The 19310-nt window shown below is 46.0% G+C and overlaps 1 long non-coding RNA gene across 1 annotated transcript; it reads right to left on the reverse strand.

The window, feature by feature from the left end:
- Positions 1 to 473: 473 nt before the first annotated feature.
- LOC124078397 (uncharacterized) lies at positions 474 to 15152 on the reverse strand. The gene is made up of 4 exons (XR_006846888.2): positions 12867 to 15152; positions 10333 to 10484; positions 3204 to 3302; positions 474 to 1206 (listed from the first exon to the last, which is right to left on the reverse strand). It is a non-coding gene; the product is annotated as an uncharacterized LOC124078397 (long non-coding RNA).
- Between the last annotated feature and the right edge of the window lie 4158 nt (positions 15153 to 19310).

A 19310-nucleotide genomic window follows, 5' to 3' on the forward strand; every position in this document is an offset into this window, starting at 1 on the left:
CAATCCCAGCCCTATTTTAATGCATTTAAAACTCCTAAAACATCCTGTGACAGACAAGAATATACTTTATAGCTTTTTAGTTCCTTAAAAATTTCAGTCCTCTTTGGTTCTTTTTAATTTTCTTAGCAAATTTTTAAAAGTACCAGCAAGCACTTGGATACCCAGTGGCAGTAAATTTCAGCAGTGTGGTAGAAAGGCCAGCAGAGGGAGACAGAGAACACAAAGTAGTTCAGATTCTGCTTTTACAAGCTGTTTATTGGGTTGCTGTCTTTAAAAACATTAGTTCAAATCCAGATGTATATTGAAATCATCCAAGTGAATTTTTTTTTTTTTTTTGTACGAGGATTGAACCCAGGGGCGTTTAACCACTGAGCGACATTCCCAGCCCTTTTTATGTTTTATTTAGAGACAGGGTCTCACTGAGTTGCTTAAGGCCTTGTTAAATTGCTGAACTTTGAACTCATGATCCTCCTTCCTCAGCCTCCCAAGCTGCTGGAATTACAAGCATGCACCACCTTGCCTGACCTTTAAGGCCCATTGATGGGCAGGTGCCCTCTGAGTTTAGTGGTCTGAGATATGGCCTTGCCATTGGAAGTTTTTAAAACTGCACAAGTGATTCTGATGGCAGCAAAGTCTGAGAACTGCCACTTTGGAACATGCTACAATGGTGGTCTCAACCTGTGTGCACAGCGGTGTTGCAGAATCACCTGGGAACTTTGAAACACAGACCTAGGTTGTTGTAGTCTTAATCTCCTGAAACAGTGTCTGCTGAAATGGTGATACAGAGAACTTAAGATAGTTAAATACATAATCAGTACTAAGTCTGAGTCTCATATGGAGTTCTAACATATCAGACTAACATTAGGTATCATATGTTTTAAAGAAATTTGGGGCAGGTGGGGGGTGGACATCAGCTCCTGCATGCTAGGCATATACTCTACCACTGAGCTATACCCCCAGCTCCTCAAAAAAAAATATTATAGGAGAAAAGTCTTAATTGAGAGAACAAAAACTATCAGCTTTATTTTTCCTCTGGAAATGGATACAAGACTAGCTTGGCCACCCCTGAGCCATCTTCTGCTCACAGCGGTGGTTTTCCCACAGTGGGACAGAATTTTCCTCTCCAGAGAAGGCCAGGCGTCAGGTGTCCCGTGTCAGGTGCCAGAGCAATTACAAAGTTGTGTTTGGTTGATCCATGGAACCGTCCTGGGAAAAATAGGATGGCTCAATACAGTGGATTCCCAGTCTTCACAGGGTCTGCTCCCTGAATTTGTCTTCACTTTTCTTTATCAAAGTGTTTTAATTATTTTAATATTAGAGCTATTATAAAACAATTTTCTAAATAACATGTATTTTCCAGTGTTATAAAAGTAGCGTGTCTTTAATGTGGAATACTTGGGGAAAAACACAGAAGTGTGTATATGTAAAAATTACCTGCTATCCCCTGAGAAAAATCAGTGTTATCATTTCAGTGTTTTATTACAGACTTTTGTATGTGTGTACATGTGGACTTATATACACCTCAAATGTGTGTTTGTGCAAGTACACAATCTCATATGTCTCATGGGGAACTGAACTACAAAGCTGTGGTCAAAAGACATTTTTTGTAATCTACTATTTTACTTAATGGTAGGTTGTAAGCATTGATGATTCTTCTAAAACATGGCTTTAATAACTACATAATAGTCCATTGTATTGATATACAATAATTTAACCAATTCTCTAATGTTGGATGCTGTTTTCTAATTTTTAGTTGATTTACATGTAACTCCTTTTTTTTTTTTTTTTTTTTGGCTACCAGGAATTGAACCCAGAGGCACTTAACCCCTGGGCTACATCCCCAGTCCTTTTTACTTTTTTATTTTAAAACAGGATCTCACTAAGTTGCTTAGGACTTCACTAAGTTGCTGGGGCTGGCTTTGAACTTTCAATTGTCCTGCCTCACCCTCCTGTGCCACCATGTAACACTTTAATCTCTATTTGCACCTTGAATGAGGGACGTGAGGCCGAGATGTGACTTCATCACTTCCCAAGCACTTGGCCAGCTGTTTGCACTGCTGATCTAATACCCAAACCCTCCTTTCCGCATGGCTTGGGAATGTCTCCCTGCTCATTCCTGCAGGTCTGTGTGGGCCTTCCCCCTCTGTTCATTCCACTGCACTTGTATTCTCATACAAGCCCAGACTTCTTTAACATCCTAACAGAAAGCTCAGTGGCCAGGTGACCAATTTATACTAGACTGGTCTCATTTGGTTCTGGGACTGGATAGAGTCTGACCACCTTTTGCTTGAGAACGTGGGCTGTAGCTATTTGTTGCTGAATTTTCTTTCTTTATTTTTGTGATACTAGGGATCAAACCCAGGGCCTTGTACATGCTTTGCAAGTGACCACCACTGGGCCACATTCCCAGCCCTAGAACTGAATTTTATAGCAAGCATTTTCTAGCCAAGAAGAAAGAGGGTATTGAAGATTGTAGAACCAACCCTTCTTAATAATTCCAGTTGTGTTCCTTAAGAACACCAATACTGGGGCTGGGGCTGTAGCTCAGTGGTAGAGCGCTTGCATAGCATGCATGAGGCACTGGGTTTGATTCTCAGCACCACATAAAAATATATGTCAAGATCAATGTAATGTTTTGAGCAACTAATAAATTTCTGATGTTAAAAAAAAAATAAAATAAACAAAATAAAGGCATTTTGTCCACCTACAACTACAAAAAATATTTTTAATGAAATAGAACACTAATACTGCAACAGTACATCACAAATGCCTGTTACCTCGCAGTCTCCTACCAGGCCTCAAGTAGCTCCTCCTGTCCATTCACCTTTCTATCTCCCACCCAGGCCCAGGCCAGGCACCCTCCCGAAGACTCTGAGAAATCTGTCGAATTAATTGGGAAAGTACTAAATCAATCAGAGTCAGTCTCTCTCTCTCTCTCTCTCTCTCTCTCTCTCTCTCTCTCTCTCTCTCTCTCCAGTAGTACTGAAGATTGACCCCAGGTACACTCTGCCACTGACCTACTTCGCCAGCTCCCTTTTATTTTGAGACAGGGTATCACCAACTTGCCCAGGCTGGTCTTGAACTTGTGATCCTCCTGCCTCAACTTCTGGCTACAGGCATGCGCCAATGCCCCACCACACACAGCTCAAATGTCTGCTTTCAGGGATGAGCAAACTGAGGCCTCTGAGAAAACAGTGGCTTACCCCTGATAACACTGCCCATCGAGGGTGGAGCAGGGCATGAATTCGGGTCTTGGAGCTTCCTTTGACCAATGCTGTCCCCTGCACGGCTCTGCCACCATGCTATGTTGAAGCCAAACACAGAAGAAATCAAAATACAAAGAGTAGTTATGACCAGGCTTGTTGGTTTTGGCCATGTTTGACGTTGGTCTTCCCAAACATGGTTCTTCTGCTAGTTCAGACCTGAGAGGAGAACCTTCACCCAGCTGCGCTCTCCACTGGAGCAAAGCCTTCCAGGACTGTCCAGTCCATCCCACCCGCTAAACCTCAAGGGAACGAAGGTCCTAGAGGGGAAATGAGTCACCCAGAGTCACATGGTGGCAGCAGGTCTGGACTCCCTTCACGGTGCTCCTCTGATCTTGGGGAAAGGAGGTCATCAACGTGGGCTGAGCAGCGGGGAGGAACCTAGTGATTTCCAGGACAAAGACCCATGGAGGCCTCCAGCACCCTACAGCCTCCAACTCCCTCCAGAGACAGAGAAATCAGTGTGGGGAGCCAGGGGAAAAGAAGCCCCATGGGTAGCAAGCAGGTGGGCCTCGCCCCGCCCAGAGGGACAGTCTGCACTCTACCCATGTTCATATCTGCTCTTTACAGCTTTGTCATGATGAGGCAATTGCCTTCCTGAGCCTGGAAATTCATAGTGGACGAAGGGACAAGGACGTTTCACCCCAGTCTGGCCCTTTGAAGGTAGACTTGTATGCTATAGTCTGGGTTGGGGCCTTTGTCTTTAGCTTTGGGGGAAGACTGCCCCACCCTAACCCCTGCAGTACCAACACCTCCTGGCACCTGGCTGAGGCTGGGGAATTGCAGGTAGAGGTCACCCTGGGACAGGAATGTGCTAGAACTTGTGGTCCAGGGGAAGGGAGGAGATTGGGGCTGGCTGCATCCCCTAGGATTATTTTGGGAGCTCAGAAGAGTGTGAATGAACAGCTGATAAGGCTGCCTAGGGGGTCCCTGCTCCCAGGTGGACCAGTGGGCATCCATTCCCCCTCTGCCTCCCACCCTCACATGCCACCAGTGAACACGAGTACCACCTGCAGGTCTGTAGCTAGAAATATGGATAACACATGGGCCCTGGCCTTGAGAGTGAGGCTGTGAGGCTCAGTGAGGCTGTCCCTGGGGTTGCAGAGAGGCTGGTTCAGGGCTAAGGAGACAGAGGGTCCCACCCAGCCCACCAACAGAGAGTAGCCAGGAAGACTCCTAGTGGAGGGTGAAAAAATGGGGAAAGACATTTCAGGTTGGGGGAGTGGTCTCCCAAGGCATGGAGGCAGGGACCAGCCGGCACTTGGGAAAGTGTGTGTGGTTAAGCATGGCAGATGAATGGTGGGCACGTGTGTGAGCAACTGGGAGCTCAGGATATGTTATGAGGGGTTTCTAGAAGAGGGTGGGGCCACAGTCAGATTTGAGTGACGGAAGGAAGGAAGGCCCTGTAGGGTTCTCCACCCCTGGCTGCACATTATAGTCACCTGGGGAGCATCAGGAAGCACCAGTGCCTGGTCCCACCTGCAGAGAGGCTGCTGTAATCCGGTGAGGTGTGGCCTGGGCACTGGGACATTGATACTCCCTCCCCTGGAAGCTGAGGGTGCAGCTGAGGGTGACCCACTGGAGAGATCCCCATTAGGAGGCACTGCAGCCTTCCAGGGGAGAACTACAGAGGAGTCTCTCTGGAGATGGAGCAGGGCACAAATTCAAGGGGGAGAACACCAGCCGGCTCAAAGAGAGGAGAAAACAGCTGGCATGCTCCTCCTCCTCCTCCTCCTCCTCCTCCTCCTCCTCCTCCTCCTCCTCCTCCTCCTCCTCCTCGAAAGGCCTCACACAGTTACCACGTGACCAGGAACACCGCAGAGAAATGAGAACGTATGTTCACCCAAAAATTCTTGCACAGATGTTCATGGCAGCCTTGTGCACAAGAGCCCCAAACTAGAAACAACCCAGATGTCCACCAACTGATGAGTGAGTGAACAAAATGTTGTTTACCTATCCAATGGCTATGGAAATAATGAGATAGTAATATAGTCCCCAACATGGGTGACTCTTGAAAAGTTATGCCGAGTCAAAGAAGCCAGTCACAAGTGTTAGACTCCATGTACATGAGATGTCTGGAAGAGGAAAACCCATAGAGATGAAGAGCAGATTAGTGGTTGACAGGGCCTGGGGGAAGGGGGCTGTGTGTTTTGGGGGTAGGATGTCTAAGAAGTGCAGGGCTTCATTTTGGGACAATGAAAACATTCTGAAATTGATTGCAGTGATCGTTCCTTGACTGGGAATAAACAGAAAGCCACTGAATTACACACTCTCCATGGGTGATTCGTATGGAAACGAATCACATTTTTCACTAAAGCTGTTAAAAATAGCAAAAGGGAAGATTCAAGCTTAACCTCAGATTAGATTTTGTACCTGGGTGTCAGACAAGTGGTAGCTTCATAAATTGGCTGGAAAATAGAGGTAAGAGGAACAACTAGGGAACAGAATGATATTGATTTATTCATTGTTCAGTAAATAATTTTTGAGCACCAGGCAGTTGGAAATATCAGTGAACAAGATCAAGAAATGAAAAGGAAAAGAAACGCTTTTCTTGTCGGTCTTATACTCTAGTATGAAGAGAAAATAATAAAAAAAAATACAATAAATGAATTAGGGTGTAAGGTGATCATCTGCGCCATGGAGAAGCACAGAGCACGCGCCAGGGGGAGAGTGAGGGGTGAGGGTCTGGCTTTCCATGAGGCCACCAGGAAGGCCTCCCTGGGAAAGAGACCTTTGAACAGAAACTTAAGCGACCATCCAAGGAGGAGCATTCTGGATACAGGGCACCTGGTGTGCAACAAGTGTATTAGAGGCACAGCAGGAGACACAGTAGATCAGTGAAGGACAGAGAGAGAGAAGGGCCAGAGAGCAGGGACAGGAAAAGCAGGGGCACAGCAGGTGGGGAGCAAGACTCATCCTCCACCGTGAAGACCTTGGATCATCTCACAAGGGCCATGAGAGGGAGGGCTGTGAGCAGAGAAGTCCTTGGCCCACTTGTAGGGTGCCTCTGGGTCAGGGCTTCTCAGTGACAGCACCACTGACACATGGGACGGGGTCATTCCTGTGCATTGGGGCACATTTAGCAATATCTCTGACCTCTGCCTCTAAGATGCCAGTAAGAACCCCTCACCCTAGCCATGACAACCAAAAATATCTCCAGACACTGCCCTAGGCTGGCGTGGAGGGACACCAAAAGTTGAGAACCACTGTTCTAGCTGGGGAGAGGTGAGGCTCCACAAAGCTCAGGTGGAGACAGGCTGGATTCGGGGTACCCATGAAGCCTTCAGGATGAGATGCTGTGAGCTGCCCAGGCACACTCAGAGGCTTTTGGAACAAATATCCCAGGAAAAAGGGAGCCACACCCGGAGGGGCTGCTCAGTATCCTTACCTGAACCAGGATTGTGCTAAAGGTATGGAGGGAGATATTGGCACGAGCAAAATGAGCTTCTGACCTACCTCACAACACAGACACCTCTGATCCAAGGTAATCTATAGGTAAGGAGACCAGAGACAAGGGAGAGTGAATACAGCTTGTCCAGAAGGAAACCACATGGGTCATGGAGATTTCCGTGCCCCCTCTGTCTTTTAGGTACTGAGAATTGAACCCAGGGGAGCTACATCCCCAGCCCTTTCATTTTCTATTTTGAGACAGGATCTCACTAAGTTGCTGAGATTAGCCTAGAATTTGCCATCTCCTACCTCTGAATTGCTGGGATCACAGAGCTATTTCCTGATTCTCTTCTATAAACTAGGCAATTTCACTCACATAGTCTCATTGAATGTTTGAAAAATAAAACTGTAAGTAAATGTTATAGGATTTATTTATTTATTTATAGATTAGGAAACTGGGGCTCAAAAAGTCTGAGTAACATATTACAAGGTCACCCTGTTAGTGACAGAGCTGGCATTTGAACGCAGGCTGCTGGCTTCTAGAAGCTTCTAGGAGGCGAGACTTGGACTTGGCCTTGAAGATTTCAACGGGCAGTGCAAAGGTGAAGTGGGGCAAGGTCACATACCAGGAAAGTGGCTGCTTGGGCAAGGCTTGGCTGGGGAATGAGGTCCAGGGATTTGGGGCAGGGCTATTTCTTGGAACCTAGAGCTTGCTGGTGGTGTCCCAGGAGCCATCTGTCCTATGTTGTCATACCTGGATAGTACCTACACTATGAATATTTTTATAGAATCAACTCAGTTTTTTTTTTTAATTTGAATTTGTGTATTTTAAGAGAATTGTTAAACTACTTAAAACTGGGAAAATAATGTTGTTGACCATGGGAAGTAGGCACCAAAAGAAAGACAATAAAACAGAACGATATATAAGATTTTTAGACTCATAAACTCTCTGAGCTTGAGCCCCATTTTCTCTGTTTGACACAAAGTGGGGTCTAGGGGAGAGTGCTATCGGAGAAGAAGGGACAGATTACCAAGTTTAAGTTGTTAAATTGTCCCAGCCTTGCTATAGACCCCTTAAGGATTCAGAAAGACTGAATTTGGTTTCCTCGCTAGAGATTTTGATTTGTTCTTAAAGATTTGCCCACCTGCCACCCCACCGCCCAGAGCACCACGCACTGAGGGAGGTGGCACACAGCTCTCCTAGCACCTGAGTGTCTCCTGTCCGTGGTCACTTGCCCCTCCCTCTGGTCTAAAACTCAAGGACAGGTGTTTTCTACACTCCTCTTACAATTCCAAAGGTCTGTCCTTGCTCAAGACCTTGGGGTTTGCATGCAATACGTTTAATGTCTTCGTCATTTATTTGCAAAGCACGTTTCGGGGTCTGTAAAACCATGAACTTGCTGGTGCTGCGCCAGTTCTGAGTCTGAAACAGGCCAGGCAAAGAGGACAGAGAGATGCCACCAGGGCAGGGCAACGGTGGAAGTCAGATAAAAGCTCAGTGAACTTGAGTCCACCCATTAAACAGGAAACTGAGCAAGGGACAATCCACTGTCCTACCCCCCACTCCAGTGCTCTTTCCACTCAGCCCTCCTGAAGCTTCCTCAGGACCAAAGTTGACTGCTCTGAGTGGGAGAGTTTTGCCTCCTTGGGAATCCCTTTCTAGCTGCAGGATCTGAATTTAACCTCAGAAACCGTGAAGTAGAGGCAGATCCTCTTGCAAGCTGTTCTCTTTGGGTCCTTGAAGTGTCAGTGACCTCGCTGGGCTCTTTCCTAAGTAACACCCAGCAGTGGATGCCCCAGGAAGACTCATGGACCCTTGAAGTTCTGCAGAAGGAGGGACCTGGCATCACTCATTCAACCAAATTTATGGTGACTCTCCATGTCCCAGTGTTTCCGGCCCAGATCTCATTTTACAGAACAGACTAAGCACTTCCGTCCAGAGGCTCTCAATTTAAATGCAACCTCGAATTTCAAGCGGGCCCCTTCAAGGTGCAGGGTAATCCTACCACACATGCCCTGTCAAGCCACGTCGGCATATCCCACTCAATATTTGTTGAATGAATGGATTGAACAAATGATGTTTTTATTTAGGATTCCATTCATGCTCTAATTCTGCTTATCCAACTTTGAACAGGTCACAGCATAATTTTTAAAAGCAGGTTTTGATGTCCCTTCTTGTCCTCTGTGTTTGCAAGCTGTCTTGGGGTGTGCCTGGGCAGCTTCAACAGGTAGGCAGAGGCAGCTCTTCCCTTGACTTGTTATTTGAGCCAGTGCTCTCAGGTCCACTGAGAGCCTCAGGATTTTTCCTCCCTGGGAAGGAGCCTTTTGGTGGTCAGTCCAAAGCTCAACAGCTGTGACTCAATCTATAATGCCTTCTCATAGCATCGCTTGCATAAGTAAATAGTTGGCCTCCTATTTTGAGAAAGGATGTGTTTGTTCTCAAAGCTGCCCTGTGTCCTGGGCTCACACAGGAAGGCTGAAAAACACCTGCTCCTCCCTGATATTAGGATTTTGAAATAGCCAGGGCAGTTTGGATTCTTCCTCCACTTAAAAAAAAAAAAGTGCACACTGAACCTGCAATATCACACAGGCTTCTCCCCGACATCTGCCCCTCTCTACCTCCCACTTCCTAAGAATCTGGCCTCCTTTCCACTCATTGTAGGTCCCATGCAGACGCTATGCCTTGCTTCTTTTTCACTAATGTCAGCAGTGGTAATGATTAAGTGGGGACACTCCACCCCATTCAGACGGCTTGCTGTCTGTCCCCCACAGCTCCCTATCATGGACCTCGGTGCACTGTGCCAACTTTTCTCCCAGAACTTGTCACTCAAGTGCAAGCGAGGTGAAATCAGAAAGTAAACCCCGTTGATCTGAATCAGGCCACCACCCTTCCAGCGCAGGAATGTGGGTCGGCCTCCTTCTGGCTCGGAAGTGGCTGTCCTTGGAAAAACACAGAGCAGACATCTCACTACCAAGGGGTACTAAACAAAAACTCAAGGCGCAAGTGGAGCAGAAGTATATGCATACACACAAATACATATCGAGATAGGAACTTCAGAGCGGTATTCTGTGCGTGTATGTATGTAAATTTAATCCATTAGGATTTTTTTTTTTTTTGGCAGTGTTGAGAATGGAACCCAGGGCCTCTCGCATGCTAGGCAGGTGCTCTACCACTAAGTCACATCCCCAGCCCTTAGATTTTTTTTTTTTTTAAATAAAGCAGAATTCTAGGTCATGACCTACTTAGTATAAGATTTAGGAGTGGTGGTGGGTGGTGTTCAAGCCATAATGCTATTACCCATTTTAAGATCCCTAGGGTCTGGCTTGCCTTTGACAAAAGAATATCAAAGAAAAATTGCCAATTGTTGTTTCAAAAAAAAGAACAATAAGAAGGTAAAACATCCCACCCCACCCCATCTTTCCCTCCCATTCTCAATCCCTCCAAGAGATTTAAAAAAGAAAAGCCCAGGAAATTCCAAGCATGCATGCCTCCCCAGATAAGACAGAAATTGTAGAAAACCAAACTTCTAAAAGCAAGCATTTTGATCTTCATGCAAACATGGAGTTAATCTTGGGACAGCTAAGCACAATTACACAGATGAATTCATTGTGCGAGATGGTCATTGAGCATAGAGAATGTTAGTGCCGGTTCAGAGTCCAAGCTCTGTAGGGGTCATACCTGAATCTGCTGAGTTGAGCACATGGAAACCTCCGTGTGCATTCAGCCTTGACCATTCTTTTTAATTTATTTCAGAGCTGCTCACTGAGGTGGCTTCAGAAAATGCAAATTGCTGGTGTTGGAAGACCTGCTGGGTTTCGATGTGTGTTAAACTGAAAATAAAAATAAAAATCTTTGGGCCTCTCTTTACATGTGTTAAAGTTGTTCTTCAGGCATGGCATGCTTTTTATGATCCTTTACCCTTTCAATCAACTCTTATTCATCTATGAAGCTGCACAGCCGGGAGGCACCAGCATTGGATAGAGTGTGGTGGCAGCCAGGTGCTGACTCGGGCTCTGTGTCAAACTCCCCTGGAATCCTGGAAACCTCCTCTCTTGACTCCGGGCCTCCACGTTGCACATTGAGGAGATTAGAGACTACATGGTCCAGCTCTCCAATTCAGAGGCTCTGCCTCAGTAGAGTTTGGAAACACCTCTTCACTTTTAAGATTTCCTTTTAAGCAAATGGGAAATACTTCTACAGTGTAAAATGTTAATGACTCTAGAGCCTGAGTGACCTACCAAACCCACAGGCTCAGGGGGCGTGGTTGGATAGAACTCAAGTGCTGGGTAAGGTGATGCAGGCCTATAATCTCTACTATTCAGGAGGCTGAGGCAGGAGGATCCCAAGTTCAAAGCTAGCTCAGGTCATTTAGTGAGCCCCTATTTCAAAATAAAAAGATAAGAAGGGCTGGTGGGGTGGCTCAGCGGTAGAGCATTTGTTTGCCTAGCATGCATGAGGTCTTGGGTTCAATCCCCAGTAGGAAGGAAGGAAGGAAGGAAGGAAGGAAGGAAGGAAGGAAGGAAGGAAGGAAGGATAAACAACTCAAGTCATTGTTTTAAATGTCTGTCCCTATTCCAATCAAAAGAAGTATCAAAAGATACTTCTAACCTCAAGCATCATGGGCCAGGGGAATGTGTGCTTCTCTCAGGGTTTATAATCATAAAATATTTGCACTGAAAGAATAATTGGCAGACATGTGGGCCCAGAGAAGTTAAGCAACTTGTCCACAATCATACAGGCAGCAGAGAAGGAATAAAGACCCTTCCATTCAAAAAAAAAGTCTGGTTGATGCTCCTGCCTGTGCCCTTCGGAGGTAGAGAAGTTCACCTTCTCAACTTGTCTTCCCATTTTCACCCACAGCCTTAACAGGAATAGAATTGTTGCATATTGAGTATTAGAGTTAGATCTTGTTGGAATTCATTAGTGAAATAGGTATGGATAAAAACTCACAATTGCCTCATCTATAGAACAGTTTTTATAGAAGACATGATAAAGGTCTTCATTTGTACCTGCTCCTGCCTGGTCACCAGAGCAGCCAATGAGGCAAGGGAAGAAAGGGGCCCCCACTCCTGGGGACAGTTCCTCCTCAGTGTTGCTATGAGGAATCAGCCTGGAGGAGAGGTCTAGGTTGGCTTTTGTTGTTGCTGTTTGTGGGAATGGAACCCGGGGCCTCCCTCACGTGTTCTCCCTCTGAACCAGAGCCCCAAGTCCTGTGCTGACCCTGAAGCATGAATCAGAACAGGGTCCTGGCTCCCTGAGGGAGCTCTGATCTAAGGAAAACAAGACTGTCTTGGAGTAAAATACAAACAGACCTGGGTGTGGCCCCAGAATGTCCCCTCATCTTGTGCTCTGAGAAAGGGACTCCCATTTCCAGCACTCTCAAATGCTTCAACAACAAACACATTTGTGTCCCAAAGTCAGACCTTCCTACATTGATGGCCGGCCCTTCCATTCAAATGCATTGGGGCTCAGGGATTGGCTGTGAGGGAGGGACACAGAAGCAGAGTCTAAGAAAAGTCACCATGGCCCAGTGGAAATGACACGGAACCAAAGAGGCCAAATTTTGTGGCTTTGGAACTGTGTCACCTTGGACAGGAAATGTACCCTCTCTGTTTGCTCATCTGCAGGAAGGGAAAACCACACTTCCTGAAAGCATCCTTGGAAGGATGGCTATATGCCTTTCCCGTCCTCTCCCTGTCTTCTTAATAGGATCTCTACTGAGAGGCCACCATTTGCTGAGCACCTACTCTGTGCCAGCCACCCTGAGCTCATCTTCACCTCACAACTGAAAACGTGTCTTCTGATGTCCCACATGGAAAACTGTGGTACCCAAGGGAGGGTGCCGTTTGGGCACCATATCCTCCAACACCCCAAATCAATTATTGCAATTCCTCGTGGAACAGCTATGAGTGTATTCATCTGTGACTGGGAGATTGACTTCCTTCTTCCTCTTCTGTGGGTCCCAGTGTCCACTCAATTCCTAGTGACAACTCCCAATGAGACTTAACCCTAATCCCTCTGAACTAGGAAAAGCAACTTTCCACATCTGGAAGAGGAGGGGCCATGCTGCCCTAGACCTCCCCTGTCACCATCCTCCCACAGTCACCCATGTGGCTCACTCTCTCCCCATAATGTACACTGTTGGCCTCACACACCAGGTCCAGGTGCAGAAGAAAGCACCTGTCTAGTGTCAGCCCGGCTCTGTCACTCACCCTGTGGCCTAAGCCAATCCGCTTTCTCTCTCTGAGTCCCAGCTTCCCCATTGGTAGATGAAAGGATCTGGGCGAGGGGTCTCTCCAGGGCCACTCCAGTTCAAAGCCACTGATGTGGCCAGCGTGGGATGAGATTCATCTTCCACCGCAAAATGCTTCTCTTTCTAGCTCCCAAACATAGCAAGGCCTCCTCCATTCTTTCTAGTTAAAGACATTTTGAGCTTTCTTTCCAAAGATGTTGTTTCACCAGGTTTTTGAGACTCACTGCCACTCAGAGAGCCAAATTACCCCAGTGTCAGTGGCTAACAGCAAATTTGATCCAGAAACATCCCTGTGTCTCATCTCAACCCAATTTCTGCTTTGAACCTTATGCCAAGTCTAGGGCTTATCCAGGGTATGTGAGTTAATTACCATATGAAAGAACTCCCTTGGACCATATATAAATAAGCCATGTTTCCATTTAGGTAAGAAAAATACCCAATTCTTCAAAAAATGCATATAAATTCCTGTTTAAATCTTTAGATTTATGCCTATAGAAGATATAATTATGTCCTTGTAGGATACAGGAATCTTCTAGCTGTGAGGATGTGCCAAGAAGCCAGAACGTTCTGCTCAAGAGGAGTCTCTAGCAGGATTCCCACAGATGGTTGTCCAATTTGCTCACTGTACAAGTACACTTGGCTGAGGGGCGTGGGTTGGAAGGAGTGGATAGGGGCTCAAGTCCAGCCTGCCAGACTGGCCAAGTCATGTGCCAAGGTTTTGTCTGTTCAAATGACAGTGCACCTCTTCGGAATTCAGTAGGGCACTGTATATGCTAGCAGACAGACTCTGGCATGAACAGAATGGGTCTCTTCTCTGTTTAAAAACATACCATTTCCAAAAGCTGACACAAAGAGCAGATTCAGGAGACCAGTAGTGAAGGCTGGCAGGGGCTGGTGGGGGGCGGGGTGCTGTGAGAAGAAGTTTGTCTTAGAAACCATCCTGGGTGACCTGAGGGGCTCAGACCTGCACCAGGATCCCACCATGGCTTCTCTGAGCACCTTTGTTAGACCCTTGTTGCTCTTTGTCATGGAACACATGAGGAATCTGATGCACCAGGTCTCTCCCACCGGACTATGTGCCATGTGCAGCCAACGAGATCAGGGATTACGTTTTGCTCTCGTACCCCAGGACCCAGGATGGTGTCTGGGATATGGAGAGGGAAACATAAACGAATGAAAATGGTGCAAATTAAAAGGCCTGGGCCTCCTACTCTGCTTCCCTTCTTTGCCAAAGCCTAGGGGGCTGTCTGGGCACAGTGACATGCAGTCACCATGACCTAAGCCCTGTGCCCAGACCCAGAAAAGACATACCCAATCCTGGCCTGGAATCCAAAGGGTGTGTGAAGATGAAGGAAAACAGGTTCCCAAGCCCCATCCCAAGAGACTGAGAGCCAGGGCTGGGGTTCGCTGGCTTCCTGGGGTCTCCTCGAGGATGGAGAACCCTGTCGAGACATGGGCTGCTGTGGAACCAAGGAGAAGGAGCCGAGGTCCCACGTGAAGGTGCGTGGAAGGCCTTCTATTTGGTCTCCGCTGGGTTTTGATGGCTGACAGAAGAGAAGGACATGGAGAAAGCCCAGAGGGACATCTGAGTGGAAGAGCAGCTTATCCCAGTGAGAGGGGACCCTGCATGGGCTGCATTGACAGGAGCAGGGTGGAGGGGCTGGATCTGAGTGACTAGAATCAGGCTACAGCAGGAAGAGCAAGCCAAAGTCACCTGTCACTCAGCAGGGCTCCCAGCACCCTCTCAGGGAGCCCATATTTCAGCAGCCCACAGGGGAGCTCCTCTGCACCCCGACTTTCACATAGGCCTTGTTCCTGTCTTCAGTTCCATTCACCTTCCCACTTTCTCTTCTTATCTCTTTAGCTGGACTGTGGACTCATGGAAAGGCCTCCTGAGTCCAGTGGCTTTGGGGCAGTATCACTGGGGGCTTCCTCGATCCATAGGCCTGACTTCAGAATTCCAAACTGTCCTAGTGGGAAACCTAGGATCACCAAAGCTGGCAGAGTAGCAGCACCCACACCCAAGACCACGGCCTTGTGTCTCCAACATGGCAGGGGAGAGTCGTTTTTTTTCCTGTATAAAAGCAGCATCTCAGATACAAAGGCAGACCTCAGAAGCACCTGCACATCATGCCTCACTCCCATCTTTGGGGATCCCAGGATGAGGGGTGTGTGAGAGGGGATATGTGTGGAATGGGAGAGAAGATCCTCACAGGCCTGACTTCCCAGAGCAGGCCACAAGCTGCGTGACTCAGGCTGGAGGAATGACCCCTCACCCTAGGCTCCCATCCCTCCTTCCACACTTGTTATTACCTCCCTTCTCCCCAGCCCTCCCCTGCCCCCTCTGGTCACACAGTTGGCCAAGGGGCCTCAGCTGGGTTAGCCTGCCAATGCTCCCTCCTGACTTGACATTTCTATCAGGCCTGGCTGGTCCCTGCACATGTTTTCTGGCACATATGCTAAGAGAAGAAGGGCAAGTCCTCAGCATGTGCTCCCTCTCTTTGGCCCAGGTGGCCTCTAAGGAATCAAGGGGGACCTTAAGTTCCCAGCCTCGGCACCAAGCTGCACATCCAGGTGTCTTCTGAGCAATGCCCCACACCACAGTTCAGTGCCATCCCGCCAGAGCCTGAACTATCTTGTCTGCTGTCCAGTTATAAATTAATCTCTTGTCATCAGTGATTAACTCATTCAAGTCACAGGAGCTGCTGAACCAAAACAGCCCCTTGAGGTGAACGAGTCTGCAGCGTGGTGCGGTGCGTGGATCTGCCATGACCCTAGTCATTCTGGCTCTTGTGCTGTGTCAGCGGGGACGGCCAGCACAGGGGTCCTGCTCTGGGCACTGCTGCCCTGGAACGCTCGTCGGTCCCTCCAGGTGGGGATCCACATTGTAAAGGTCTGGGGCTTGTTTTCTCTTGTGTGTTTGTCTGCCAGTCAGGTTTTGAAAATAGGATTGGAGTGAGGCCTCTTCTTGGGGTGTATGTCCCCTGAATACAACAACCTGGCGCTGATACGGAGGCAAAGGGGAGTCCAACTCTGGAATTCACTGAACATGGAGGGAAGCTCTGGGTCCTCTCTTAGAGCATAAACCACACAATGGGAAGAAGGAAGCCTTGAAGGCAATCAGTTCCAACTTCCTAGTTCTACAGAGGCCAAGGAAGAGGGCTTGTCTCACCCAACACCACCCTGTAGGGTGAATGGGGGAGTTGAAGGTCAAGTCATGTTTGTCCAACCAAGTCTCATTGCTTTACACCCAGGATGATAGGCAACATGCAGCTCACTTTGGAAAAAGTTCCAAAGAATTTTTCTATATTTTATTCCTGCCATTTGAAGACCTTCTCAGATTCTTCTCTCTTCAATGCTGAGGGCTGAACCCAGGGCCTCCCACATACCAGGCAAGTGCTCTACCACTGAGCTGCACCCCTAGCTTCTCTTGAGTTCCTTGAACACCCTGGCAGTTTGAGTCTCACTTCTTAATTCAGGACACTTCACAGCAATTTATGAATGGTACCTTTTTTCAACTCTCTGGCCATCCCCAGAAAAATCATAGCTCCTATCTAACCAGGCGAAAGACAGCAGACTAATCCCACCTGAAGGATATTTATTTGAAAAGAACCTGACCAATACTGCTCAAAACTGTGAAGGTTACCAAGAACAAAGAGAGCCTCTGAAACTGTCACCGAGAAGAGAAGGCTAAGGAGAGGTGGGGTCTCAGTGCCTAGTGGCATAAGGGATGAGGCCTAGAATGGGAAAAGGGTCACTAGGGGGAAACTAGTAGAATCTGAATAAAGTATAGAGTGAATAATGTGGTAACAGTGCTGGTTCCTTATTGGAACAAATGTGCTGTGGTAATAGGAGATGTTAGAAGGCAAAATTGGGAATGGGATACAGGAACTCTGTACTAACTCTGCACCATTTCTATAAATCTAAGATTATTTTAAAACTTTTAAAAAATAATTTAAAAACTTTAAAAGATAGTGCCCTTCAATTTCTCTCAGTCTGGAAGTTTAATGTATGTTACCTTACAATGCCATAGCATGGTGGATGGGAAAGAAGGAGTAAGAGGAGAAAGGAAGGATGGATGGAGAAGAGAGAAAGGTGGGAAAGAAGGGCAAGAAGAAGGGAAGAAAACACTGAGGTACAAAACACAAGAGTCAATGTCACCATCATTTGACTGATGAATGGATAAACTATGGTACGTCCATTCAATGGGATAGAATTTGGTCACAACAAGAAATTAAGTTCTGATGCATACTATGATGTGGAAGAACTTAGGAACAAGCTCAGTGGAGGAAGGGAGATGCGAAAGGCCACATATCGCATGATTCTGTTTACATGAAATGTCCCCATGCAAATAAGAAATGTCCAAAAGGCGAATCTGTACAACAGAAGGTAGGCGAGGAGTTAGCATGGGTGGGGAAGGAGTGACATTCATGGATACCGTGTCTCCTCTGTGGTGATGAAGTATTGGAATTAGATGGTGTTGATGTGGAACCTCATGAATGTACTGCAACCACAGAACTGTATACATTAAAAGGGTGAATATTAAAGTACATGAATCATAAAAGAAATTTTAAAATAAAACTTTTGAAAATCAAATGTACCCCAATCTCTACCTTCAAGAAGCTCAGAGTGTACTGGGGAAAATCATTCCGGTCCCATGATTATAAGCCATGCCTCTCCTCTGTAAGCTCCTTGGGACCAGGGACCAGGACTGTTCTGTTCACCATTGTGTCTCCAGCACCTGGCACAAGGCTTGGTCCCCAGCAGACTCTCAAGAATTACTCACTAAATGAAGTAGTGAGAGTGTTAAGTCCTGAGATGGGTATATGTACGAAGCTGTGGGGTCACCAAGAAGAGATTAACTTTCTGAGTGTTCCTAAAAATCACAGGCTGTTCAGTTCCTTGGTCCATTTATTGATTGGTTTATTTGTTGTTGCGGTTATTTTTGGTTTTTTTTTTTTTGGTGTTCAGCTTTTTTAGTTCTTTATATACCCTAGAGATTAGTGCTCTATCTGATGTATAAGTGGTAAAAATTTGCTCACAAGCTGTAGGCTCTCTATTCACCTCTCTGATTGTTTCTTTTGCTCGAGAATAAGCTTTTTAGTTTGAATCCGTCCCATTTATTTATATTGGGATGGAAATATTTATTTTATATTATATATTATATTATAATTTTAATATAATATAAAATACTTATTTTATATTATATTAAAATTAATTCTTGATTTTAATTCTTGCACTATAGGAGTCTTATTAAGGAAGTAGGGGCCTAATCTGATATGATGGAGATTTGGGCCTACTTTTTCTTCTACTAGACACAGGATCTCTGGTTTAATTCCTCGGTCCTTGATCCAGTTAGAATTGAGTTTTGTGCATGGTGATTTAATTTCATTTTGTTGCATATGGATTTCCAGTTTTTCCAGCACCATTTGTTGAAGAGGCTATCTTTTCTTTAATGTGTGTTTTTGGCGCCTTTGTCTAATATAAGGTAACTATAATTATGTGGGTTAGTCTCTGTGTCCTCTATTCTGTACCATTGGTCTATCAGCCTATTTTGGTGCCAATACCATGCTGTTTTTGTTACTATTGCTCTGCAGTGTAGTTTAAAGTCTGATATAGTGATGCTACCTGCTTCACTCTTCTTGCTAAGGATTGCTTTAGCTATTCTGATTTTTCCAGATAAATTTTATGACTGCTTTTTCTATTTCTATGAGGAATGTCATTGGGATTTTGATTGGAATTACATTAAATCTGCATAATGCTTTTGGTAGTATGGTCATTTTGACAATATTAATTCTGCCTATCCAAGAACAAGGGAGATCTTTCCATATTCTAAGGTCTTCTTTAATTTCTTTCTTTAGCATTCTATGGTTTTCATTGTAGAGGTCTTTCACATCTTTTGTTAGGTTGATTCCCAATGTTTTTTTTTTTTTTTAGGCTATTGTAAAGAGGGTAGTTTTCCTTGTTTCCCTTTCAGAGGATTTGTAATAAATGGGCCAAGGAAATGAACAGACACTTCTCAGAAGGTGATATACAATCAATAAACAAATATATAAAAAAATGTTTACATCTCTGGCAATTAGAGAAATGCAAACCAAAACTATTCTTAAGATTTCATCTCACTCCAGTCAGAATGGCAGCTATTATAAAGACAAACAATAATAAATGTTGGCGAGGATGTGGGGGAAGACACACTCCTATATTGCTGGTGGTACTGCAAAATGGTGCAGCTAATATGGAAAGCAGTATGGAGATTCCTTGGAAAACTGGGAATGGAACCACCATTTGACCCAGCTATCCCACACCTCGGTCTATACCCAAAGGACTTAAAAACAGCATACTACAGGGACATCAATGTTTATAGTAGCATACTACAGCATACTACAGCCACATCAATGTTTAT

The sequence above is a fragment of the Marmota monax genome, unplaced genomic scaffold (genome assembly GCF_021218885.2).
Source record: "Marmota monax isolate L192 unplaced genomic scaffold, Marmota_monax_Labrador192_F-V1.1 WCK01_AAM20220418_F8-fsc00171, whole genome shotgun sequence".
NCBI lineage: Eukaryota > Metazoa > Chordata > Mammalia > Rodentia > Sciuridae > Marmota > Marmota monax.